Source organism: Oncorhynchus tshawytscha, linkage group LG01 (assembly GCF_018296145.1).
Source record: "Oncorhynchus tshawytscha isolate Ot180627B linkage group LG01, Otsh_v2.0, whole genome shotgun sequence".
NCBI classification, from domain to species: domain Eukaryota; kingdom Metazoa; phylum Chordata; class Actinopteri; order Salmoniformes; family Salmonidae; genus Oncorhynchus; species Oncorhynchus tshawytscha.
This window is the reverse complement of record NC_056429.1, coordinates 64,444,764-64,471,418: the sequence shown is the minus strand read 5'-3', so window position 1 is coordinate 64,471,418 and position 26,655 is coordinate 64,444,764. Positions and strand designations below refer to the sequence as shown.

At 40.7% G+C, this 26,655-nt stretch overlaps 1 pseudogene; it reads left to right on the top strand.

Annotated features, from left to right (window-relative positions):
- Positions 1-16,736, top strand: part of LOC121847426 — a 57,163-nt pseudogene extending 40,427 nt beyond the window's left edge.
- Positions 16,737-26,655: the final 9,919 nt, after the last annotated feature.

Genomic DNA, 26,655 nt, shown 5'->3' with positions numbered 1-26,655 from the left:
TGCCTGACAACCTGCCTGCTCAACCCCATCCCCTCCTCCTTTCTCCAGACCATCTCTGGAGACCTTTTCCCATTCCTAACTTCCCCCCTCAACTCACCCTGACCACTGGCTGCGTCCCCTCTGACTTCAAAATTGCACAAGTCGCTCTCCTCAAGAAACCAACAACTCTTCTGACATCAAAAACGTTATTTTCTTTCCAAAACACTTGAGCATGCTTTCTCTGATCAATGCTCTCGTTAACTCTCTCAGAACAATCTTCTTGACCCTAACCAGTCAGGCTTCAAGAAGGGTCACTCAACCGAGACTGCTCTTCTGTGTGTCACGGAGGCTCTCCATACTGCCAAAGCTGACTTTCTCTCCTCTGTTTTCATCCTAGATCTCTCTGCTACCTCCGACACCTTGAACAATCAGATCCTCCTCTCTACCCTATCAGGGCTGGGCGTCTCAGGCCCTGCACTCTTTTGGATTGCATCCTACCTGGCAGACCACATATGGAAGGTGAACTGGAAAGGATCTGTGTCTGCACCACGTACTCTCACTACTGGTGTCCCACAGGGCTCAGTTCTACGCCATTTCCTAATCTCTCTATACACCAAGTCACTTGGCTCTATCACATATCATGTGGTCTCTCCTATCATTCCTATGTCGATGACACTTAACTACTTTTCTCCTTCCCCCCTTGTGACACCCAGGTGGCGACACGCATCTCTGCATGCCTGAAAGATATCTCAGCTTGGATGTTGGCCCACCATCTCATGCTAAACCTCGACAAGCCGGAGCTGCTCTTCCTCCTGGGGAAGGCCTGCCCACTCAAAGACCTCTCCATCACAGCTGACAACTCCACAATGTCACCCTCCCAGAGTGCAAAGAACCTTGGCGTGACCCTGGGAACACTGTCATTCTCTGCAAACATCAAAGCAGTGACTTGCTCCTGCAGGTTCATGCTCTACATCATCCGTAGAGTACGACCCTACCTCACACAGGAAGTGGTACAGGTCCTAATCCAGGCACTTGTCATCTGTACTACTGCAACTCGCTGGTGGCTGGGCTCCCCGCTTGTGGCATCAAACCCCTGAAACTTATCCAGAACGCTGCAGCACTCCAGGTTTTCAACCTTCCCAAGTTCTTCCATGTCACCCAGCTCCTCCGCACACTCCACTGGCTTCCAGTTGAAGCTCGCATCCACAACAAGGCCATGGTGCTTGCCTCTGGAGCAGCAAGAGGAACTGCCCCTCCCTACTTGCAGGCTATGCTCAAACCCTACGTCCCAATCCAAGCACTCCATTCTGCCACATGTGTTCTCTTGGCCCTCCCACCCCTACGGGAAGGTAGCTTCTGCTCAGCCCAGTCCAATGGTGGAACCAGCTTGCCTCTGAAGCTAGGACAGCAGAAACCTGAAACCCTACCTCTTCAAAGAGTATCTTAAATAATCCCCCTCACCTCGACCCTGAATCAACACTTGCACTTGACTCCTCCCCCTTTTCAAGCTCTGACTTTGCTGATAGCTACTTTATTGAGGGAAAAGTGTACGTACTATGCCTGTGATATGTCCCTCCTAGCTATCTTAAGATGATTGCACTAACTGTATGCCGCTCTGGATAACCATTTATTTACATAAAATATTTCAGTTGTTGTGTATATTACATTTGTTTTATTTGATGAATTTATTAGTCATATCGTCATATCGTCTCTATAGAGCTGCTGCCTATGCTGTCTGACAGAATCAGTATTTTGTAGTTATTCTAAGTAAATAAGGCATAGATTTACTATCAATCACTTACATCATGTATTGTCAGGTAGAGATACCTAGCGACGCAACAGCTGCTCTCTAGTTTCCCCTCACAACCATGCATTCTTCTGTAGCAAGCGTAAAAGAAACACTGACCGGACAGTCATTGTATTCAATTTCCACATATTATGCGCTAAACTATGTAGAATATTGGCCTGTTGGAAACTACAACTCCCTAGTATATCACACAGTTCAGGCTGAATCTGATTTAGCTCTAGAGAAACTGTGCATTGTGCGCTTTGAGCTCCCAGTAAAAAAAGGAAAGAAATGTAATTCAAATGATTTATCCGACTTGGGTCAATTCATTGTTTAAAACAGAAAAGCCCCAGAAATGTAGGTCAATCGCTCAGCACTAACATCCATCCAACCCGCTGGGTTCTCCGTCCAGTCTGTGTATACGTCCAATAAACATTGATTTGATTTGATAATTGGCATTTGTTTATACTAGGAAAACCCACAAGGAGTTTCTTTGTTTGATTTCTCTGTTTTGCCAGAGCTTATAGCACTTAATATTCAGTGTGTGGAAACAGAACCAAACTGCTTAAATAAACCTCCAGAATGAAAAAAGTGGGAGTCAACAATAACTTTCCCTCCTGTGAAGACAGCGAGCAGAGTGGAGTGCACAGATTGATATTCTGACAGGAAAATGTAGAAGTTTTGCTCTGAGCCCATGGCCAGTTTGCCAATCTGTAATCAAATTCAGCCCCCCCCCCCACCACCACCACACACTATTTTCCACATAGGTTCTCTATCAACGGCACATGCTCTCTCTCCATCAGAAATAACTCAATGTGTTACAGTCCCTTAAGTTTATGCCATATCTGAGAGACATCGATCCATCTATCTATGCACCCATATAGGCACATATTCTGCTATTGTGCAGCACCAGCTATACCATTCTACCCAAGGATTTGACCACAAACATCATTAAAATGTTTTTATTTTGCACTAATGCTAAATAATACTCTCTTCCCTTTCCCTTTATTAAAAACTGAAATGATATTATGCAAATAGTTACAGAAAGGAGCGTTATGAATATTTTGTAGTATTTAGATGGTCTTAGGAGCCCATTAGCATGAATTGTTTCCTCCCTTGGCAGGGGGAGTCAGAGGAATTAGTTTCATGCCTTACCGTGAATTGATGAGTTCTGCTTGGGTTTCAGATCTTTTGATTGAACTGCAGGGTCAGGCGAGACAGCGGAAACGGCCTGTGAATTGTTAGGAAGCGGTGAAGGCGGGTTGTCCTCTGATTCTCTGAAATACACTTGTGAAGAAATCCAGACAATTGCACTCCTAAATAATGATGCTTTCAATTCTGGACCAATTTGATCATGTGTACCATGACCAGGTCATTCAACAATGAAACCTGGCAGGTGTACTTTCTGTTTTCTTACTTTAGTACACAAAAGAACTTAAACAAGGACTCTATGCAAAATGTGTGACATATCTAGCATGTACAGTGCATTCAGAAAGTATTCAGACCCCTTCACTTTTTCCACGTTTTGTTACGTTACAGACTTCTTCTAAAATAAATATATATATAATAAAAATCCTCATCAATCTACACACAATAACCTGAAAGGACAAAGCCAATACAGGTTTTCATTTTTTGTGTGCAAATGTTTTAAAAATAAAAACTGAAATATCACATTTACATTAGTATTCAGACCCTTTACTCAGTACCTTGTTGAAGCGCCTTTTGCAGCGATTACTGCCTCAAGTCTTCTTGGATATGACGCTACAGGCTTGGTACACCTGTGTTTGGGGAGTTTCTCCCATTTTTCTCTGCAGACACCCCTCAAGCTCTGTTAGGTTGGATGGGGAGCGTCGCTGCACACCTATTTTCAGATCTCTCCAGAGTGATTCGATGGGGTTCAATTCCAGGCTCTGGCTGGGCCACTCAAGCACATTCAGAGACTTTTCCCGAAACCACTCTTGCGTTCTCTTGGCTGTGTGCTTAGGGTCGTTGTCCTGTTGGAAGGGGAACCTTCGCCCCAGGTTCCGAACACTCTGGAGCAGGTTTTCATCAAGGATCTCTCTGTATTTTGCCTCGTTCTAATTTCCCTCGATCCTGACTCGTCTCCCTGCCACTGAAAAACATCCCCACAGCATGATGCTGCCAGCACCATGCTTCACCGTACAGATGGTATTGGCCAGGTGATGAGCGGTGCCACGTTTCCTCCAGATGTGACCCTTGGCATTCGGGCCAAAGAGTTCAATCTTGGCTTCATTAGACCGGACAATCTTGTTTCTCATGGTCTGAGAATCCTTCAGGTACCCTTTGGCAAACTCCACGCAGGCTGTCATGTGCCTTTTACTGAGGAGTGGCTTCTGTCTGGCCACCCTACCATAAAGGCCTGATTGGTGGAGCATTGTCGAGATGGTTGTCTTTCTGGAAGGTTCTCCCATCCCCACACAGTAACTCTGGAACTCTGTCAGAGTTCTTGGTCACCTCCCTGACCTGGGAGGTGGGCGGCCAGCTCCAGGAAGAGTCTTGTTGGTTCCATACTTCTTCCATTTAAGAATGTTGGAGGCCAGTGTGTTCTTGGAGACCTTCAACGCTGCAGAAATGTTTTGGTACCCTTCCCCAGATCTGTTGGTCCACATAATCCTGTCTCGGTGCTCCACGGACAATTCCTTTGACCTCATGGCTTGGTTTCTGTTCTGACATGCACCGTCAACTGTGGGACCTTGTACAGACAGTTGTGTGCCTTTCCAAATCATGTCCAATCAATTGATTTTACCACAGGTGGACTCCAATTAAGTTGAAGACACATCTCAAGGATGATCAATGGTAATAGGATCCACCTGAGCTCAATTTCGAATCTCATAGCAAAGGATCTGAATACTTACGTAAATAAGGTATTCCTGTTTTTTATTTGTAATAAATTAGCAAAAATGTCTAAAAGCCTGTTTTCGCTTTGTCATTATGGGGTACTGTGTGTCGATTTGATGGCATTAACACACTGTTAACAGATTAAATAGAGTTAAATTGCCCTGGCAAAGTTCAGGAGGATCCCTCTGTGTGTAGTTGACAGTTTTCTCCTTTCAATTGCCAACAGAACACACACAGGAAACAACAATGGCTTTGTCCAAATTCCGTCTTGCCTACAAGGCTACTTACGAAAACGGAATAATGTGTAGGTCTACTAATCATATTACATACTATTTAGAACATATTGTAAAATGTATGCAGTAAGCAAAAATATCAACTTATTAGAATCATACTGGAATTGGTCATCTAATGCGCAATTGCATTGTTCCATTTTGGTACAACGCGTCCCCTTATTTGATTAAATGCTTTTCAGTCTATCTTGAATCATTTGTGTTATTTGTTTCCCAGATAAGTTGTCCTAATTACGACCCATACCAGCTCACTGTCTGTCAACTGATTTAACTTGTAATATATGCTGGCTCCTTGCCTGTTTCAAATTTGTTTACGAGGAACGTATACAATTCCCAAATTGACCTTCTCCTGTAACGTACAGTATATATATGGAACCCATGTAAGTCCTTTACTATTGCCCTTCCAGCTCATTATCAGCTGTTGTCAAACATTTGTGGGTATGAAAAGACGATTCTCTTCCTCAATAGCATGCTACTGCTAATCTACTAGATGAAAAGCCAAAAAGATTGACATCCTGGCATTTAAAGTATAAGCCTACTCAATTTTAAACATTTCCCATACTATAAAACGTTATATTTTTGCATACCCAAAATTACTACTATTAAGAATGCAAGTAAGGGTATTCAGACACAGCCACTGTGCTATTGCTCCCCTCACCCATAAGCCCCTTTATTGTTATGTTTAAAAATATATCCTGTTCCAAAAGCCTCCAGACTGCTCAGAGGGCTGCTCTGCTATGGAGATAAATCTGAATCTGTCAACAGATCAGAGGGAGGCCTTGTCCCATGACTAGTACCTAAAAAATATATTGTACAGTACTTTAGATGAAACAGATAAATCACTGCATCCACTTCTTCTATTAACTTCTGTATTTGATCCCAGGTAGAGACCCAGCGGCATGTGTCTGCCATGGTAACCGCCTGATTTATACCATAGTAGTCTGACATACACCACAGTAGTCTAAATAAGGCTGTTACCATGCCAGACACACACTGCTGGGTCCCAGTCCACTCTCAGCTCTCAGGTGTGAGCGAGAGATTTGCTGTCACTGCTGGGAAATGAGGCAGCGCCTCAATTTTACATTTGCTAGGCCGATTCTTTCAGGAACAGGACACTGAGCGTGCCTGGCCCTAGGAATTCTTTCATTGCATCATCAAAATCTTTCAACCTCCTGATGTGCCCTCTTCACAACTGATGGAGAGGATATTGTCCTGGCAACACACTGCCAGATCTCTGACCTTCCCCTTATAGGCTGCTTCATTGTCGTCAGTGATAGGTCCTACCACTGTCATGTCATCAGCAAACTTCATGATCGTGTTGGAGTTGTGCACAGCCATGCAGTCATGGTGAACAGGAAGTACAGAAGGGGACTAAGCACACACCCTGTGGTGGGGGGTGGTCCACTGGGGGTGGTCCGTCAGTAAGTCCAGGATCCAGTTGCAGTGGGAGGTGTTCAGTCCCAGGGTCCTGAGGTTGGTTATGAGCTTGGAGGGGACTATGGTGTTGAATGCTGAGCAGTAGTCAATGAACAGCATTCTTACACACTGTAGGTATTAATTTTGTCCAGGTGGTTGCTGGCAGTGAGGAGTACAATAGATATTGCATCATCTGTGGATCTGTTGGGGCTGTATGCGAATTGGAGTGGTTCCAGGGTGTCTGGGATGATGGTGTTGATGTGAACCATGAGCATCCTTTCAAAGCATTTCATGGCTATAGAGTCCGTTCTACGGGGCGATAGGCATTTAGGCAGGTTCCATTGACATTCTTGGGCACGGGGACTATGTTGGTCTGCTTGAAACAAGTTGGGATTACTGACCGGGTCAGGGAAGGGTTGAAAATATCAGTGAAGACACTTGCCAGGTCGGGAAATGTTGTGAGTACGTGTCTTGGAACTTCATCTGGCCCCATGGCCTTGCGAATGTTGACCTGTTTAAAGGTCTTACTCACATTGGCTACGGAGAGCAAGATCATACAGTTGTCCAGAACAGCTGGTGCTTTCATGCATGGTTTAGTGTTGCTTGCCTCAAAGCGAGCATAGAAGGCATTTATCTCATCTGGTAGGCTCAAGTCGCTGGGCAGCTCACGGCTGTGTTTCCCTTTGTAATCCATGATAGTTTGCAAGCCCTGCGATATCCATCGAGTGTCAGAGCCGCTATAGTAGGATTCAATCTTAGTCCTGTATTGGCACTTTGCCTGTTTGATGGCTCGTCGGAGGTCGTATCAGGGTTTCTTAGTGTCCCACTCCTTGAAAGCGGCAGCTCTAGCCTTTAGCTAAGTGCGGATGTTGCCCGTAATCCATGGCTTCTGTTTGGGGTATGTACATACGGTCACTGTGGGGATGACGTCGTTGATGCACTTATTAATGAAGCTGGTGACTGATGTGGTAAACTCCTCAATGTTATCGGATGAATCCCAGAACATATTCCAGTCTGTGCTAGGGAAACAGTCCTGTAGCTTAGCAGCCTATTCATCGCACCACAACCGTATCTGGCATGTCACTGGTACTCCCTATTTGAGTTTTTGCTTGTACGCAGAAAGCAGCAGGATAGAGTTATGGTCTGATTGAGAGTTGCACAGGTGACATGCTGGTAAATATGAGGTAAAACGGATTTCAGTTTCCCTACATGAAAATCGCCGTCCGTGATAAACATTGCCTCTGGATGTGCATTTTCTTGTTTACTTATGGTCCTATACAGTCCTATATTGAGTGTCGTCTTAGTGCCAGCATCGGTTAGTGGTGGTAAATAGGCAAGCAAGACTTGAGACTCCCTTAACATTAGAGATTGCACACCAGATGTTGTTAACAAAGAGACACACCTCTACTCCCTTCGTCTTACCAGAGTCTGCTGTCCGGTCTTGACGATGCATAGAAAAACTAGCAAGATGTACATCCATGTCCACAATCAGCCACGACTCTGAGAAACATAGGATATTACAGCTTTTCAGGTCCTATTGATAGGATAGTCTCGAACTAAGCTCATCCAGTTTGTTCTCCAGTGACTGCACGTTTGCCAATAGAACAGAGGGCAAATTTGCTCACCGACAGAATTGGTCAGGAACCGTAAGACGGCTGCTATCCAATACCTTATCGTTCTTTATAGAGATATTGAGAGAAAGAGAAAGACCACAGACAGGCACCTACATAGAGAGGGAAACAAAGCTTTTCATAGAGGGCAGAGAAGAGAGGAAGATAATGTCCCACAAAAGCTTCCTCAACAGTATGAAGCCTGGGTCCTGGATACCTGACTGTCATCATGGCAGCTCTGCTCTGGGTGTACCATGGATGTTGATCCAGAAAGGCCAGGCAGCGAGCCCATACAGCCCAGTATGGATCCCTCTGAGTGAGCCTGGAGCAGCTGCTCTGTGCCCAGGGACTGGTCTGGGTCAGCTAGCTGAGTGGCGCTAATGCGTCTTGACTATTATCACAACCCCCATGGCCCCACAGCCAATGAGCCCAGAGATTGCTGTGCCTCTTTCACTCTAACAGTGTAACATCTCAGGCTTCAGAATGGGAGCAAAGACAAATCTGCATCATTTTATGTTGGAATATAGCTGTTTCTTCAAGCCTGCTATCCCCTGATCTGTATTCAGCACCAGCATACCAACACAAAGGATCCCGTCTCCAACTGCTGGAATATTCTATTCTTTCTGCCAACATCCCCTAGGTAAATCTGAAAATGATATAAAAACCTATGAATTCAGTTTTCTGCATGGGCCATGTGTATTTAAATTTGTCACAGGTACACTCCTCCTACGTATTTTACATTTGTCTCAACACTCCAGTATTTTGGATTTCAGATCAAATGTTTCATATGAGGCGACAGTATAGAATGTCAACTTTTATTTGAGGGGCACTTTACATATCCAGTCCCCCAATTTGAAGGTGTCATAAGTATTTGGACAAATTCCCTTATATGTGTATAAAAGTAGTCGAAAAGGTTAGTATTTGGTCTCATATTCCTAGCACGCAATGACTAAGTCAAGCTTGTGACTCCACAAAATTGTTGAATGCATTTGCAGTTTGTTTTGGTTGTGTTTCAGATTATATTCTGCCCAATAGAAATTAATTGTAAACAATAAATTGTTTCATTTTGTAGTCACTTTTATTGTAATTAAGAATAGAATATGTTTCTAAACACTTCTACATTAATAATGGATAATCAAGAACGGATCATGATTAAATGATGAGTGAGAAAGTCAGAGGCATTAATATCAGCATTAATATCAAACCCTTTTAAATGATAACCTCCCCTGTTATTGGTAATGGTGAGAGGTTATAATGTCTTGGGGATCTTTGTGCCTCTGCAACCTTCTCACATATAATTATTCTCGATTCATTCATGATTATCCGTTATTGAGGTAGAAATGTTCAGAAACATATTCTTATTTACAATAAAAGTGACTCCAAAATGACACAATATACACTGAACAAAAATATAAACGCAACATGTAAAGTGTTGGTCCCATGTTTCATGAGCTGAAATAAAAAATCCCAGACATTTTCTATATGCACAAAAAGCTTATTTCTCTCAAATGTTGTGCACAAATGTCTTTAAATCCCTATTAGTGAGCATTTCTCCTTTGCCAAAATAATTCACCCACCTGACAGGTGTGGCATATCAAGAAGCTAGATTAAACAGCATGATCATTACACAGGTGCACCTTGTGCTGGGGACAATAAAAGGCCACTTTAAAATGTGCAGTTTTGTCACACAACACAATGCCACAGATGTCTCAAGTTTTGAGGGAGCATGCAATTGGCATACTGACTGCAGGAATGTCCTCCAGAGCAAATGCCAGATAATTAAATGTTTGTTTCTCTACCATAAGCTGACTCCAACGTAATTTTAGAGAATTTGGCAGTACGTCCAACCGGCCTCACAACCATAGACCACGTGTAACCACACCAGCCTAGCAGACACAACCAAAACAAAATGCAAATGCATCCAACAAGTTTGTAGAGTCCCAAGCCTGATATAGTCATTGCGTGCTATAGGAATATGGGACCAAATACTAAAGTTTTACTACTTTAATACACATAAGTGAATTTGTCCAAATATTTATGACACCTTCAAATTGGTATCTTTTATTTTAATTTTTTACAAATATTATGTGACCCTATTTTTAATGTCATTGTCATTGGCGTTACCGCCTTCAAAATCCCTCATTACAAACATATACAAGGACCTTGAGCATTCGCTCCAAACTGTTATTGGGGGAGGTGTCTATTTTTTTTTTAATTAACTAAAATGATCAGACCTTTTAGTGTGTCAGAAATGTGAGGATTTATCACTTATCCAGAGTAGTAGAATGCTCTTTTCCTATGCCTATTCCATGACTATTGTTTTCTCATAATTTCCATTTAGCAGACCTGAAAGGAAGGTATAAGATATAGGCATAAGATACCATAGGCATAAGATATTTTTGTGACTAAATTAACGCTTTACATTACGTTGCCCCCATTACCATGTAACTACACAGTAATAACTGTGGTAACACAGTAGGCATTACTATGTAAGTACATGGTAATAAGGTTGCAGCTCTATCAGTAAGTACACATCCACTTGCTGAAGGTTATTCTGCAAATGTAATTATTGACATTATTACACATTTTCTTGGTACCACTACCATTGAGTCCACATGCAATTTTTCTATTTAATTTTTTATTTTACCTTTATTTAACTAGGCAAGTCAGTTAAGAACAAATTCTTATTTTCAATGATGGCCTAGGAACAGTGGGTTAACTGCCTGTTCAGGGGCAGAACGACAGATGTACCTATATGTACCTTGTCAGCTCGGGGATTTGAACTTGCAACCTTCCGGTTACTAGTCCAACACTCTAACCACCAGGCTACCCTGCCGCCCCGAGGGTTAATAAATAGGCCAGGACCTGGTGATAACAATTGTAACAAGGCACACCCTGTCATGAACTACCCGTCATTTTCATTTAGTTTATTTCTATATTATGACCTGACTCGAAGGCTATACCGAATGAGGAGTAATGTAAGAACAATGTAGTTACTTAGGATGTACTTGTAATGACCATGTGCCTACCGACGAGCAAGCGACTTAATGTAAACCCAGTAGGTTCAACTTTATAATTACTATATTGTGACAATGTAACAACATTTGCAGACAATAGGCTGACCAGGAGAAATTAGTAGACAGGAGAACATTAGGTATGACCCTTTAAGTTACATTGTTCTTACAATGTAACAATCTTTAACAAAACATTAAGAGACAGAAATAGTATGTGGCTTCCATTTTGGCTACAGAGGAGCATGTGAGAGGTGAGAGGTCGGTGTGATCTCATTTAATTCATTTGAATGTGCCAACATACAATTTTAGTAATCTAAAGAGTGAACAAAAAAAGGTTCAAGTCCAGGTAGCAGATAATGGACCTTTATGTAGTTGGATAATATACATGGGTTTTAACTTGAACAATGAGTTGATATTTTACAATTGTAGAATGTTTGCTCCTGTTAGCAGTTGATGTTATTCTTCAATAACACAGACCCCAAAGCAAATCAGGGGGAGGAAAATGGGTTTATTCAAATAGGACAAATCATGCTTGGAAGTAGATGGTCATTCTCCCCTGTCCTCAGGGATGCTCTCTCAGTTATCTCTCCTGTCTTCTCTCCACAGAACAAAAGGACAACATGTAGTTTTATAACCCATCCCTAGCCTGTGGTTGACCAATTAGAATGCCTTGCAATAAAACTGGGCCAATGGCCAAATAACAAGTATCCAATTTCAGACTCAATATATAGACTAATTCCTCCCATCTCTCTGCATTAATCCCCTAGTACAGAAAAAACACTATTTCCATTGATCGTTATTACTCTATTGACCTCTCGTCCTCTGTCTCTGCATTGTGTATTTATTTTCAAAAATATTCTTATACTCCCCCTAGACCATTTTAAAAAGAGATACTTCAAATGTATTTTTAGAAAACAATAGAAAACATGAAAAAATAGACAGTATAAAAAACAGTAGCGGTAAGCATAAAATCATTTACATTAAACACCTTGCATTTCTATAAAACACAAAGCGCATATTGTACTTGCTGTTACAATAAGAAATACATTTCAAACAAAGTTATAGAAAATAATAGGTGTAATGATGATGTCCTTTACGATTCCTACCACATCCTGTATTAAGGAGGAAACTCACAAACTCACTACAAGACAATAATATTCAATCGTCTGAATGGCAAGGTAATCATTCACCAAGTCCTTTAAAAGTGACCAGCTCCTCCTCACTGGTATCAGTCCCACATAGATAACTATTAGAAATGATGATCTGACATTCTGCCGGTAGTGAGGTTTTCTTCTTCCATTCCACTGTTTGCACTTTTCTAACAAACACTTCAGCGGTGATCTTCACCGGTATCATTTCAGGTACAGTCCTTGGGTCAAGAAATATTGCTTCAGCTTCAGACTGTAGATTCTCATAACCTGTAAGGAAGGAAACAAAAAAGTGAAAGTAACATTGTCGTAGCAGAATCAGAATTAGTTAGGTAACATTGATAAATACAATGTTTTATTTAGATAATAATGCTTATGTGAGATATTTGTCATTAGAATGTCTTCTTTTGAATAATACTGTTGGCAGTTGGATTTTCCTCTCTCTTCTCCAGGGAAAAAGTCACTTGGGGCCCAGAGAGGGGAGAGGTCAGGATTGTCTTCATATGTGAGGGTATCTGTTAAACCATGTGAAGGTCTCCACAATGTATGTGTGGCAGTCACTCCCCTCTGTGAGTTTATCCAGGAGGAGGGTATTTGAGATGGGAGTATCTAGAATTGACAATTGAAATATGCCATTGGATGATGTAATGTTTTGGTACAATGTTGTACCAAGAACGAGATAAGAATCTTGGTTTAGGAGACCAAACTGAACAAAAATTTATAGCTAATGCTATCTGGCTATGGAATACTCCTCTTTCAAGTAAAATGCACTTTGTGAAGTTCCTAAGACCTGTGGTTTGTCATTGTGAGTTGAGAGGGTTGTGTCTTTGCTATAAAAGATCTCAGTTGCCATTATGTTGACTCTCTCAGAATTCATTTATAGACATTTATAGACACAGAATTCATTTATAGACACATTTATAGACATTTATAGACAATTGATCTGAGAGTCACAGGGCTATGGTGAAGCTCATTTAATTAAAATATGAAGTTTATGTATAACTCTGACTGGTGTGTGGTTTGTAACTCTCCTTATTTAGTAATACAGGAAATTTCCACGACAACATGTCCTGGTTTCAAGAGAAATTGATATTTCACATAGATTTCCCTAAGAAAGCATGTCTAAATTTTCAGGGAAAAGTTGGACATTTCACCTACATATCCCTAATAGGATGACTGTGGTGTACAACATAGATGCTTATCAGGTTCTGATCACCTCACTATGCTTCTTCACCTGAAATTGGCCTCCAATTGCTTATCAATCAGTTCTTTATTCTGCAAGCTCCGCTTTGTCATCAAAATGGACAACCTTGCATTGCTTGAACCGTCTGTGTATGAGATAAACTCAGGGTTTTCCAATGGATGACTCTTAATAAACCCATCAGAGAGCTGATCCAAAACCAACTCACAACAGTCGTGTTCAAGAAATGTGGTATCTGGAGGAAGCATCAGAGTAGCTGGATTACATGGTGTGCCATGTTGTATGATGATGTTAGGAGCCTTCACTACTTTAGTAGCAGCCATAGCTTTCTTTGCTAACGGGATATTGTTTTGTGCATGATGGAGCAACACCTGTCAAACACACTGGTTCCATATCCAAAGTTCCACACTAATTATTCTTCATAGTCCAAGTAGGATGGTTCAGAACTGTAGAGCCCTGCAGTTGTCTAATTGTCAGTTGTCACGTCACCTTCCCTTCGGAAATGATCAGTCAAGTTGCATAATAACATCAAGGCTTAAAATAGGTTGTTCAAATGAGCCTATTCTCACCCCTGCATCAATCTTCATTGGACCAATATAAATTGATAATGGTTTGGTTTGTTTCATATCTGTCTTCCCCCCACTCCGGTTGCTCTCATCTTCTTCCCCATGTATTGAGAAGATATATGTTTTGCATACTGAGGACATATGTGTACTTAGGACATACGTGTACTGAGGACATACTACATGTTTTGTATCTACTAAAAAATCGACTGCATGTTCACATATTCACATATTCCATCCGATGTCATATGTACACCAGCTGAGATGGGATGTAAGAAGGGGTCTATTAGTTTTCCTCCAGAGTATCCAGCAAACACTGCTGCTAAGCCGTGGAGAACTTCCAAAATGTATGCATCAGCATTGTATCATTGGGGTTGGCGTCCCGTTTCCATTTTCCTTAGACGGACCCTGCTTCTCCCGGCAACTTCTCATAAAAACACATTTTCTTCGCCGACATTCTATTTGCCAGTCACCAGAAATCCCGCAATAATGACATTGACCAGGTTTCTCTTCTACTGAACAAATAATGTTGTTGGTTTCACTCGGGAACCTGCACAACTATGATAACAGCCGGTTTATTATGTTGATTGATGTCTCTGTCCAGTCGTGACAACCTGTCGATGATGTCGCTGTAGTTTTGTCTCTCCCAGTCATTCGGTGAGGAAACAAACGTTTTTCGCAAATCATCATGTATGGATTGCAACAACTGATGAGTGATTGAATCCCCCATTTTTGGAGGAATTGAGTGTATCTTCGTCTTCCGTGTCAGGTAACCCACTCCTGCTCTAAACCTTTCTTCAAATTTAACAAACGGTTCTTTCGGTTTTTGAACACATTTGGTTATCTCTCCCCAATTGGTGGTTGTAATGGTCAGACACTTAAGGAAGACATGTATGGCTCTCCATCCATCGGCCACATCTTGCTCTTCACCACCCACAGCTCTATAAACCATTTATTCAAGTACACCATGTTCATGGTTGTTCAAAACAAAGGCTAGTAACTGTAACCCATCATAAGGATATAGATTGTAGAGTTTCTTATAACGCTTCAAATGGTCCCTTGCTTTCATACCCACTTCTCGCAGATTCTTCAACATTTTTGACGATTCATCCAACTGTTTTGGAGATGCTGATTTATGTGTGATTACTGTCACCGGAGGTTTGTCTTTACTACCTTTTACAGCCTGTGTTCTGGTTGGCCTAAGACATAATTTGTCACCACTGTTAGTATCTGTTGACTCAAAGCCAGGCAATGCTAACCAGATGCTTGAAACCCAATCATCCTTGCGAAACACAGCCTGAGGGTAGATTGAGAAAACAAATGGTCCACATGCTGGAGCCAAGTCTTTTTTTACAACCCTTTGCAATTGTTGAATCTCTTCTTTCAAGGTTTGATCTGTTCACCAAGAGCTTTCAAACTTTCTTTATCTCTTTCAATGTCCTGTCATGATTTTCCAGAAATAATTTCTTATCCTGTTTTCTTACATCAGCTTGAGCAGTTAAAGACTTTGTTGTTTTTGTCAAGGAATTAGACATCCTCTGTATTTTTCCCCAATCTTTTTGTATATCAGACAGATTCCATATTCCATCTTTGTCAACAATGATGGAATATATATTTATTATCTCTTGCCTTGTCACGCCCTGACTGTAAATTCCTTTGTATGTTTCTATTTTTGTTTGTTTGATCAGGGTGTGATGTGGGTGGGCATTCTATGTTTGTATTTCTATGTTTTGACCGGGTATGGTTCTCAATCAGGGACAGCTGTCTTTCGTTGTCTCTGATTGAGAACCATAGTTAGGTAGCCTGTTTTCCCACTGTTAGTTGTGGGTGGTTATTTTCTGTTTAGTGTTGGTTGCACCTTACAGAACTGTTTCGGCTATTCTTTTGTTGTTTTGTAGTGTTCAGTATATTAAAGATGAACACGTACCCCGCTGCATTTTGGTCTGACGATTCCTCTTCTTCTTCCGATGAATGCCGTGACATGCCTACACTTCTCTACTTTGAAATGGTTCTTCATTTCACTACGTAGACAGTGAATTTAAAATCTCTTTCATGCTCACATCCGGAGGAGCTGTTCTGCCCTTTTCCAGAGTGGTTTTCTCACTTATCAATGGCATTATATTAACTTCAAAAGATATATAATATATATCTCCATGTTTATATATTTATTTAACCTCAAAATATAGCCCCTTTTCAGGACTCAGCCCTCATCTAGAACACAGATAGTTTCTATAGGGCCTGGCTACCCATAAAACTTATGTTCACTTCAAAAAGCTTATTGAAGACTTACATTAACCATACATGTAAAAATTGCAACTCACTTCTATGCAATAAGGTTTCAAGAAATAAAGAAATCTAACCTTTTAATAGAAGACTTAAACCCCTATAATAGAGGACAAAGGCCTCAAACCTTTTCATAGAGAATAAACCTGTAGCAGAGGACTCAAACCCCTAACCGAGCAAACAAAGGTAGTCTGTAATAAAACAAAGGACTTGAACCCTTATACATCACAGATACATATCACTCATTGCATGCACAATTTTTTACCTGATTTGGTTATTTTAAAATGATATTGGTCTAGACTCACGGAGTAATTATGCCATCAATCAGGAGACTGGATCTTCTGGATCAACACAGTTTAGTTTTTCTTGTTCAGACCAATACATCCGGGTCATGGCACCAAGTGTTAGCAGTTGATGTTATTCTTTAATAACACAGACCCCAAAGCAAATCAGGGGGAGGAAAATAGGTTTATTCAAATAGGACAAATTTTGCTTGGAAGTAGATGGTCATTCTCCCCTGTCCTCAGTGATCCTCTCTCAGTTCTCTCTCCTGTGTTCTCTCCACAGAACAAAGGGTCATCATGTAGTTTTATAACCCATCCCTAGCCTGTGGTTGACCAATTAGAATTCCTTGCAATAAAACTGGGCCATTGGCCAAATAACAAGTATGCAATTTCAGACTCAATATATAGACTAATTCCTACCTTCTCCCTGCATTAATCCCCGATTACAGAAATACCACTATTTCCATCCATATTTATTACTCTATTGACTTCTTGTCTTCAGTCTCTTTTAGTACTGTTTTACTTTCTCATGATGTCATCTATTTTGAGATAGATGATGCTGCCACCCCCGTGCTTCACGGTTGGGATGGTGTTCTTAGGCTTTCCAACATCCTCCTTTTACCTCCAAACATAACGATGGTCATTACGGCCAAACAGTTCTATTTTTGTTTCATCAGACAAGAGGATATTTCTCCAAAAAGTACGATCTTTGTGCAGTTGCAAATTGTAGTCCGGCTTTTTTATGGCGGTTTTGGAACAGTGTCTTCTTCCTTGCTGAGCGGCCTTTCAGGTTATATCAATATAGGACTTGTTTCCTGTGGATATAGATACTTTTGTACCTGTTTCCTCCAGCATCTTCATAAGGTCCTTTTTGTTGTTCTGGAATTGATATGCACGTTTTGCAAAGAACATTCATCTCTAGGAGACAGAACACATCTCCTTCCTAAGCGGTATGACTGCTGCGTGGTCCCATGGTGTTTATACTTGCATACAATTGTTTGTACATATGAACGTGGTACCTTTGGGGATTTGGAAATTGCTCCCAAGGATAAATCAGACTTGTGGAGGTCTACAATTTTTTTCTGAGGTTTTGGCTGATATCTTTTGATTTTCCCATTATATCCCATCAAAGAGGCACTGAGTTTGAAGGTAGGCCTTGAAATATATCCACAGGTGCTCCTCCGATTGACTCAAATGATGTCAATTAGCCTATGAGAAGCTTCTAAAGCCATGACATAATTTAATGGAATTTTCCAAGCTGTTTAAAGGCACAGTCAATTTAGTGTATGTAAACCTCTGTCCCATTGGAATTGTGCTACAGTGAATTATAAGTGAAATAATCTGTCTGTAAACAATTGTTGGAAAAATTACTTGTGTAGTGCACAAAGTAGATGTCCTGACCAACTAGCTAAAACTATAGTTTGTTAACAAGAAATTTGTAGAGTGGTTGAAAAACAAGTATAAATGACTCCAAACTAAGTCTATGCAAACTTCCGATTAAACTGCACATGAAATTATTTGCAAAATGAATAGGAAATATAGTCAAGGCATGGACAAGGTCATAAATAATGATTTTTAATTGAAATAATAATTGTGTCCTTCAAACTTTGCTTTCGTCAAAGAATCCTCCATTTGCAGCAATCACAACCTTGCAGACCTTTGGCATTCTTGATGTCATTTTGTTGAGGTAATCTGAAGAGATTTCACCCCATGCTTCCTGATGTACCTCCCACAAATTGTATTGGCTTGATGGTGTCGTGGAAAATCGGTTTAAATATGACGCTTACAAGAACTGGTGAATTCAACAATAGACTTTTTAATACAACGTATTTGCAAGCCGGAGTGGTCCACGGAACACACACCTTTTTCAGAGCACTCGCTCTGATTTATACACATACAACATATGAGTCCATCCCACATGCAAATGAAGTTACATCCCAATCCGTGCATCCTGCTTGTTCAGCCCAATAACGCCCACATCTGCTTTCCATTAGATCCTAATGATGACAAGACCCTTGCTTTGACCTAAAGATAATATACGTCTCTCTATCCTATATGCTTTGACCCTGTAATTAGCTCCATCTGTTCCTTTGTATGTGTGTCTTTATTTCGGATCAGCAGACTGTGTGTCTCCTCTAGTTTTAGTGTGTCCAGCTGTCCTGGCGCCTATGTGTCGCCTTCTCTTCATGTGGTTGTCTAAGATCAGCAGACTATACATCTATGGCCTCCTCTGTTCTCCTCTCCTATACAATAGACAATGTATTTTACCAGAATGGCAAATGCACTCTATAAGTGTATCTCTCTCTTGTGTTACAGTATTTATGTTCCTCCATATATGTACATAATTTCTCCCATAATGGGTACTTCTTACGTACCATACGGTCAAGCTGCTTCCACAACATCTCAATAGGGTTGAGATCCGATGATTGTGCTGGCTACTCTATTGTAGACAGAACACCAGCTGACTGCTTCTTCCATAAATAGTTATTGCATAGTTTGGAGCTGTGCTTTGGGTTATTGTCCTGTTGTATGAGGAAATTGGCTCCAATTAAGCACAGTCCACAGGGTGTGGCATGGTGTTGCAAAATGGAGTGATAGCCTTCCTTCTTCAAGATCCTTTTTACCATGTACAAATCTCCCACTTTACCACCACCAAAGCACCCCCATACCATCCAATTGCCTCAACCATGCTTGACAGATGGCATCAGGCACTTCTCCAGCATCTTTACATCTTTCTGCGTCTCACGAATGTTCTTCTTTGTGAACCTCAAACTTAGATTTGTAAGTCCATAACACTTCTTTTCCAACCTTCCTCTGTCCAGTGTCTGTGTTATTTTGCCCATCTTAATCTTTTCGTTTTATTGTCCAGTCTGAGATATGGCTTTTTCTTTGCAACTGTGCCGAGAAGGCCAGCATCCCGGAGTCGCCTCTTCACTGTTGACGTTGAGACTGGTATTTTGTGGGTACTATTTAAAACTTCTTCAGGATCGGTGTCCCGTCCGTGGGACGGTTGAGCTAATGTAGGTTAATGTGATTAACCTCTTATGGATCTCTTAAGCTCAAATCCCACTCGAATCCCGTTACCGGGATAGATTTGACAACATCCAGTGAAATTGCAGGGCACCAAATTCCAACTACAGAAATATAAATATTTAACATTCATATAAATACAATTCTAATACATCATCATAAAGCTTAACTTCTTGTTAATCCAGCCGCTGTTTCAGATTTCAAGGCTTTACGGTAAAAGCACACCATGCGATTATATGAGGACAGCGCCACGCGTACAAAAACATGAAAACCATTTTGCAACCAGGCAGGTGCGACACGAAAGACAGAAATAGCAATATAATAAATGCCTTACCTTTGAAGTTCTTCATCTTTTTGCAATCCCAAATGTCTGTGACACATTTTGTTTTCATTTTGTTCGATAAATTCCTTCTTTATATCCCCAAAATGTCCATTTATTTGGCACGTTTGATTCAGAAATACATTGGTTCCAACTCGCTCAACATGATTACAAAGTATCTAATAAATTACCTGTAAACTTGGTCCAAACATTTCAAACAATGTTTCTAATCCAACCTCAGGTACCCTAAAATGTAAATAATCACTCAAATTTAAGATGAGATAAACTGTTTCCAAAACCGGAGAGAATTAACGAGGAGCGCGCTCCTGTTCACGTACACCAAAAGACTTGAGTCTATCTGAGTGACACATGAAAAGAATGGGACAACTTCTTATTAATTTCTCAAAATAAAACATTGAACAATTTCTAAAGACTGTTGACATCTAGTGGAAGCCATAGGAACTGCAATCTGGGCCCTAATAAATCAGGTTATCCACAGAAAAGCATTGGAAAACACAATGACCTAAAAAGAAAATCCCTGGATGGATTGTGCTCGGGGTTTCGCCTGCCAAATCAGTTATGTTATACTGACAGACATTATGTTAACAGTTTTAGAAACTTTAGAGTGTTTTCTATCCAATACTACCATGCATGTGCATATCCTAGCTTCTGGGCTTGAGTAACAGGCAGTTGACTTTGGGCACGCTTTTCATCCGGGTGTGAAAATACTGCCACCTAGCCCAAAGAGGTTTTAATCTAACTGCAGTGTCCAATTTACAGTACCTATTAGAGTGAAAGAATACCATGCTATTGTTTGAGAGTGCACAAATGTGTGCATAAACCAATTAGGCATATTTGGGCAGTCTTGATACAACATTTTGAATAGATATGCAAGATTTTACTGGATCACTCTAAAGCGTTGCACATACAGTCCTGTCATCTAGTGGCCAAAGTCTAAATTGTGCCTGGGATAGAATAATTCATTATGCCCTTTCTCTTGCATTTCAAAGATGACGGTACAATTTTTATTTTTAACTGATGATTTTTGCTTTGTATTATCTTTTACCAGATCTAATATGTTATATTCTCCTACATTCCTTTCACATTTCCACATACTTCAAAGTGTTTCCCTTCAAGTGGTATCAAGAATCTGCATATCCTCGTTTCAGGGCCTGAGTTACATTCAGTTAGATTTGGGTAAGTCATTTCAGGCGAAAATTTAAAAAATGGTTGCTGCCAATTGAGGACTTGAGAGGCATCTGTTTCTCAAACTAGACACTCTAATGTACTTGTCCTCATTATTGGTCACATACACATGGTTAGCAGATGTTAATGCGAGTGTAGCGAAATGCTTGTGCATCTAGTTCCGACCGTGCAGTAATATCTAACAAGTAATCTAACAATTTCACAACAACTACATTATACACACAAGTGTAAGGAATGAATGAGAATATGTTCATATAAATATATGAATGAGCGATGGCTGAACGGCATAGGCAAGGTGCAGTAGATGGTATAGAGTACAGTATATACAGTGCCTTGCGAAAGTATTCGGCCCCCTTGAACTTTGCGACCTTTTGCCACATTTCAGGCTTCAAACATAAAGATATAAAACTGTATTTTTTTGTGAAGAATCAACAACAAGTGGGACACAATCATGAAGTGGAACGACATTTATTGGATATTTCAAACTTTTTTAACAAATCAAAAACTGAAAAATTGGGCGTGCAAAATTATTCAGCCCCTTTACTTTCAGTGCAGCAAACTCTCTCCAGAAGTTCAGTGAGGACCTCTGAATGATCCAATGTTGACCTAAATGACTAATGATGATAAATACAATCCACCTGTGTGTAATCAAGTCTCCGTATAAATGCACCTGCACTGTGATAGTCTCAGAGGTCCGTTAAAAGCGCAGAGAGCATCATGAAGAACAAGGAACACACCAGACAGGTCCGAGATACTGTTGTGAAGAAGTTTAAAGCCGGATTTGGATACAAAAATATTTCCCAAGCTTTAAACATCCCAAGGAGCACTGTGCAAGCGATAATATTGAAATGGAAGGAGTATCAGACCACTGCAAATCTACCAAGACCTGGCTGTCCCTCTAAACTTTCAGCTCATACAAGGAGAAGACTGATCAGAGATGCAGCCAAGAGGCCCATGATCACTCTGGATGAACTGCAGAGATCTACAGCTGAGGTGGGAGACTCTGTCCATAGGACAACAATCAGTCGTATATTGCACAAATCTGGCCTTTATGGAAGAGTGGCAAGAAGAAAGACATTTCTTAAAGATATCCATAAAAAGTGTCGTTTAAAGTTTACCACAAGCCACCTAGGAGACACACCAAACATGTGGAAGAAGGTGCTCTGGTCAGATGAAACCAAAATTGAACTTTTTGGCAACAATGCAAAACGTTATGTTTGGTGTAAAAGCAACACAGCCCATCACCCTGAACACACCATCCCATCATTTGTAATCCGTGATTGACTGTAGACCCTGCCACATATGTCTCGTGTCTGAGCTGTTGAATTGCGACTCTACTTTGTCTCTCTACTTTCTACTGACGCTTAGCTTGTTTGATTGCCTTGCGGGGGGAATAGCTTGTTTTCGGTCATGTTTCCGGTTGTCTTGCCCTGATTAAAAGCAGTGGTTCGTGCTTTCAGTTTTGAGCGAATGCTGCCATCAATCCACAGTTTCTGGTTGGGGAAGGTTTTAACAGTCACCGTGGGTACAACATCACCGATGCACTTGCTAATAAACTCACTCACTGAATCAGAGTATACATCAATGTTGTTGTCTGAGGCTATCCGGAACATTTCCCAGTCCACGTGAATGAAGCAATCTTGAAGCGTGGAATTAGATTGGTCGGACCAGCGTTGAACAGACCTGAGCACGGGCATTTCCTGTTTTAGTTCCTGTCTATAGGCTGGGAGCAACAAAATATAGTCGTGGTCAGATATGCCGGGCGGGTGAGGGCTTTGTATGCGTTGCGGAAGTTAGAGTAGCAATAATCCAGAATTTTGCCAGCTCGGGTCGCGCATTCGATATGCTGATAAAAGAGTTTTGTTTTCAGATTAGCCTTGATAAAATCCCCAGCTACAATAAATGCAGCCTCAGGATATATGGTTTCCATTTTCTGTCGAGGTGTCTGCTTGGGGGTGGGGGGATATACACAGCTGTGATTATAATCGAAGAGAATTATCTTGGTAGATAATGCTGTCGGTATTTCATTGTAAGGAATTCTAGGTCAGGTGAACAAAAGGACTTGAGTTCCTGTATGTTGTTATGATCACACCACGACTCGTTAATCACAATCTCTGATGTCTCTCTGGAAGGCAACCCTTGCTCGAATTTCGTCTACCTTGTTGTCAAGAGACTGGACATTGGCGAATAGTTTTGGGTCGCCTACTGGGATCCGATCCATTGTCCTGGGTGGTGGTCCAAACAGAGGATCCGCTTTGGGAAAGTCGTATTCTTGATCATAATCCTGGTCTTCCCTGCTGTATGTAATAAGACTTAAGATTTCCTGGGGTAACAGTGTAAGAAATAATACATAAAATAACAAAATACTGCATTGTTTCCTAAGAACGCGAAGCGACCATCTCTGTCGGTGCCATCCCGTTCACATTTAGCCTTTTAAAATGATATACTTGTATCAGCTAACACAACGTACCATTGGAACACAGCAGTGATGGTTGCTGATAATGGGCCTCTGTACGCCTATGTAGATATTACATTAAAAAATCTGCCGTTTCCAGCTACAATAGCCATTTACAACATTAACAATGTCTACACTGTATTTCTGATAAATGTTATGTTATTTTAGTGGATTTTTTTGGTGCTTTTCTTTCAACAACAAGGACATTTCTAAACAAAACCAAACGTTTGAATTGTAGTGTATCCTCCCTCTGCCATTTGTCTTTGTCGGTCATTGTAAATGTTACTTGTTTTTCTGTGAGGAATCTCTGCTACTATTTCCTGAGTACTTTATATTTTGCACTTTGGGTTCACCCTGTGCCTTTTTGTTTATGAAGATATATTTTGAGCACAACAGCGTTTGGGTTTCTTCCCACTTTGATCTAAGGTGCTTAAATAAATTCCGTAGTTCTAAACCTGCGACTGCCTCCTGCCTACTCCTCTCTACACCAGTGACAGCTCTAGATAAAACACAAGTAAAGACGCAAGCTGAAAGTACTGTAACTGGTAGCTTAGCAACATGAATCACATGTTTTCTGTTGCAGAGTTCCAACTGTCATTTTTTTACTTTGAGGGTGTGCAACTTTTATTTTCTGTTAAATAAATTAAATAACATTTTCGCAAAGATTAGCCTACGTTTGCATCTTTCCAGAAAACTTGTGTTGTAATTGGAGCTCAGGATTTGCCTTGCAGCATTTTTAAACAAAAATAGCAGAGATGAAACTTGGATTAAATATGACGATGTTTGCCTTTCCGTGCCTTGTATTGCCTACTACTCAATAGGTGGGAAATGTATGCTCTGATATGTCCCTTCATGTAAAGAAGCACAATGATTTTCGCCACCAGAACATTTCAAATATCTTTTCCGCTGAACATTTCACGAGTCGGATTTAGCCCAATATAATTTGGACATACGAGGGTGAAACATTAACATATATATGATTCACATATCATGTAAAGATATCTATTGAACTGGTAATTTGTTTAAAAATACGGATACATAATTGATCAGGTAATGACTACAGATATGATACACTTCTGAAAATATGCGGATTCATCCCTGAATATAAAGGCTTAGATATGTCAGCATGTTGACACATACTCTTTCCGGAGTTAGAATATTCGACAAATATGTAAGCGGGTGCACACGTATCTCACCCCAGATATGTCCATGGAGACAGGGAGATTTTGGAGGTCCGGATTGGTTGCATGTAGAAACTCTTCCATTACGGAGAGTATCTTAGCTCCTTATATGAAATTAAGCACATGCATAACTGGAGCATGTATGGTTTTTACATCTAATAAAATGACAGATATCTGGAAAAAAATATATAGATCAAGATATCCCCTGATAATGACCATTTTCGCCTAGTGTAATAAGAAATGTCACTTTGTTTTACATTACAGTCGCTTGCTTCTGGGGAAGTACATTGTAAAAACATTTGTATCACTTGTAGCAACATTGTAATTACAGAGTTGGTTGTTACATTGGAAGTACAATGTAACTAAAAGGGTTATACCTTGTACTGTTTTCCTGTCTCCTAATCCCTCTTGGTTAGCCAATTGTCTGCAAAGGTTGTTACATTGTAACCACATAGTCAAAATAAAAGTTATACCCTACTGGGTTTCACTTGACATTAAGTTCCTTGCTCGTCACTAGGTACATGGTCATTACAAGTACATCCTAAAGTAACTACATTGCTCTAACATTACACTTGGTTCTGTATAGCCTTTGAGCCAGGACATAACATAGAAATAAACTTATTGAAAATGACCAGTAGTTAACGACAGGGTGTGCCTTGTTACAGTTGTTGTCACCAGGTCCTGACCTAATTATCAACTCTGGTATTACACGTGGATTCAATGGTAGTGGCACCTAGTTACATGTAAGAAAGTCAGATTTTGGTTTGAGTTATTAACATGGTAATTCACAGGTGACTTTTCAACATGTATTTAGAAAAGATGACTTACAAAGTGGAACAAGAGAAAATGTATAATAACATCAAGTGGATTTGTAATTACACATTCCTTGTTCCAATTGTGTAATAACTGATAGCACTACAACCTTATTACATGTAATTACATAGTAACACCTAAATAACTATTATGTTGTTAATACAGTTACTACTGTGTAGTTACATAGTAATAGACGCAACTTCATGTAAAGTGTTATCGTGACATCAAATGAATATCTACTACATACAGTGATACCAGGAAGCACTTACATCAAAGTGGTCTGGCTCTGGCAGGGTCAAGAGCTTGCAAGTCAATTTCACAACCCGTCATTAGAGACAGAGATTTTGATTGAACACCCTTCACAGGGCCAAACCTTCCTGATCATTCCACCACCCCTAAACCTGACTCTATCCCCTACACCATTTACATTGACATTTTAGTAATTTATCAGATGCCCTTATACAGAACGACTTACAGAAGCAATTAGGGTTAAGTAACTTGTTCAAGGGCACACGTTGGGTCAGTGACCATTCGGTTACTGGCTCAACAAGCTTAGCTGCTAGGCTACCTACTCCCCCTATAGTACATGAGGATTGGTTGCGATCCTTGATTTCTATATGTTTACTTTGCAAGACTAGCAAACTTGCTTCCAGTGGTTTTATGGTACAGATGTGTGTCATGGCCAATCCTTCATACTTCACATTCCAAAGTATGGACAACTACTATGCCCCCCAAAAATCAAAGCTGTAAACAGTAGCTTTACCGAGGGAAAACCCAAGGCATCCCACCGAACAAGAGGAGGCCCTAACTGATCCAGCCAAAATGACACATTCACCACAGAAGTGCGACAAACACACAGAAGTGACTGATCCTTCTACATCACAATGTTAACCAAGCAGCCTTGGAATTGGCATCTAAAACCAACACACACAGACACACAGAGCAAATCAGAGTGGATTTTCACTCAAACCCCAGTTTACTGGAGACTGGACATTTTGGATTTTGTAAGCACAATTTTGGATTTTGGAAGCACAATGCATATTTCAAAGGGTCTGCCTGGTGGAGGGCATATTTTGGTTATTGTCTGGAAAGGCTTCAGAAACGGACAGCACACCCACAATAGGAGCGCTATGATAGATAGAGAGATGGGGACGGAGAGAGATGGAGAGTGAGAGAGAGAGACAGAGAGAGAGATGGAGAGTGAGAGAGAGAGACAGA